The following is a 1980-nucleotide window of genomic DNA, read 5'->3' as shown; positions in this document are numbered from 1 at the left end:
GGAATATAAAATTCATGGCCCTCTGATAAGTAGCACCAGCATTTTTCAAGCCAAAGGTCATGACTATCCATTCAAACAACCCGACATGACCAGGACATCTGAATGCAGTCTTTGGAATATCCTCTTCAGCCATGAATATTTGATTGTATCCTGCATTGCCATCCATAAAGCTAATAATCTGATGCCCAGCCGCAGCGTCAACCAGCAGATCGACAACTGGCATTGGGTATCCATCCATCGGCGTAGCTTTGTTAAGATTCCTGAAATCTAAGTCTGAGGCTCTAGGGAGATCCCCACAGCTGGACATCCAGCCGATAGGGACTTTACAGAACTCCTACAGGAATACCTGATCGTGGGGGAATACCAGGGATGACAGGGCTGTCACTACCCTGCCACCTACCCCTCTACCCGAAAGATACCCGCGCATCCGCTGATCTCTGCATACCCGAGCACCTCGCCCGTGTAATTGGAAACGCCTCCTAGCATCCTGGGACCCCAACCCTTCGGATTGATAGGCTCGGCTAAGAGTGGCCATCACAGCCCAACGAACCATTACCCCAATCTTAATCCATTGTCTATTCATACTAATTCGATGAACGATGAAGAACAAGGATGAACACATCAAGAACATAGCACAAGAACTAAGAACTAGTTCATATACTATGAACAAGATATGAACACAACTATACTCTAATTCAATTGCATAATCATATAAATAAGATAAGAACTTGCTCATGGAGGAGAAGTGAATTGTATTCATACCACGAAGCTCTAAGATCCTCCAAGGAGACAAGCTCTCCTTGCTAGCTTTGCCTTGCTCTACTACTGAATCTAAACTAAAGAACAAGTGTAGAAATGTGAGGTGTATTGCTCCAAATGATGGTGTGTGTGTGTTGAATGGTGTGGAGCCATCTATTTATAGCCCAACAAGGACAGTTCATGGCGATCTAAATTTGGTAGGAGGTGAAACCGTCCTATGCATGCCGCCATGCAACCGCTTGAAAAAGGTGGGACCGAGTTGCCGCCACGGGTGGTGCGCCCGTACCAGGGTGTGTCCGCACCACTGGTGGGCCCCCTTGGCCACCGCCTTCGTGTGGTCGGTTCGTCTCTGGGCGCTAATCCTTCCCGTGGTTACGGATGCATCCAGTTCGGTGTTTTGGTGGCCTTTTCCATTTATCTTTGATTTGCACCTTTTCTGAATACGCTTTCTTGAAGTGCACTTTCTCGTGTCTTTTGCGCCTTTCCACGTGTCGTACCTGAAATTCATATTTGTAACAAAACTTGTGGAAAGGTTAGTTCAAAGCCCTACCATCTATTTATTTTATTTATTAAAATGATGTTTACAATTATAAGATAAGAGGTACCAACAACTCCCCCACACTTGGTCCTTTGCTCGTCCTCGAGTGAAGGCACTAAAGACCATATGGGTTCATCTTCCTTGTCAAAAGAATCTGCATACAGGTTATTCCCAGCTTCACCTGGATTTATGAACTTCAAAGTGTCTACCAAGCTATCTTGGGTAATTGAAACATGGAACAGCCTGGATTCAAATCCTCTTACATAGTCCCTGCGCAGAAACTTGGGTTTTGCAAGATTTTAAAAAATAAAGATAGCATATGTTTCGTGAATGATGCTCTCAAGTCCCTCCTAATATGTGAGTGGTTCCTTACCAAGGCGTAAAGAGTTGATTCCTTCTTTTTGATCATCCTACTTCTAAAAGGCTTATCTAGAGTTTTGGGTAGGTATGATGGTGGAACTTACTTACCCTGCATATGTTGTCGAGTCAAACCTAGGACCATATCGGAGGCAGTGCGCCATACCCTTAGATCAGAATGTGCAAGTGTGTGGAATTTTTTGTGGAATCCTATCACTACTTTTATTGCAATGTTCCTTGCATCAAGACTCTCTTTTGAAATGAGATGAAAAACTTGAGAGGATATAGGCTATAACACAAATTTTTTTATTTTTTTGGACTGGTAT

The sequence above is a fragment of the Sorghum bicolor genome, chromosome 9 (genome assembly GCF_000003195.3).
Source record: "Sorghum bicolor cultivar BTx623 chromosome 9, Sorghum_bicolor_NCBIv3, whole genome shotgun sequence".
NCBI lineage: Eukaryota > Viridiplantae > Streptophyta > Magnoliopsida > Poales > Poaceae > Sorghum > Sorghum bicolor.
This window is presented reverse-complemented; position numbering follows the sequence as displayed.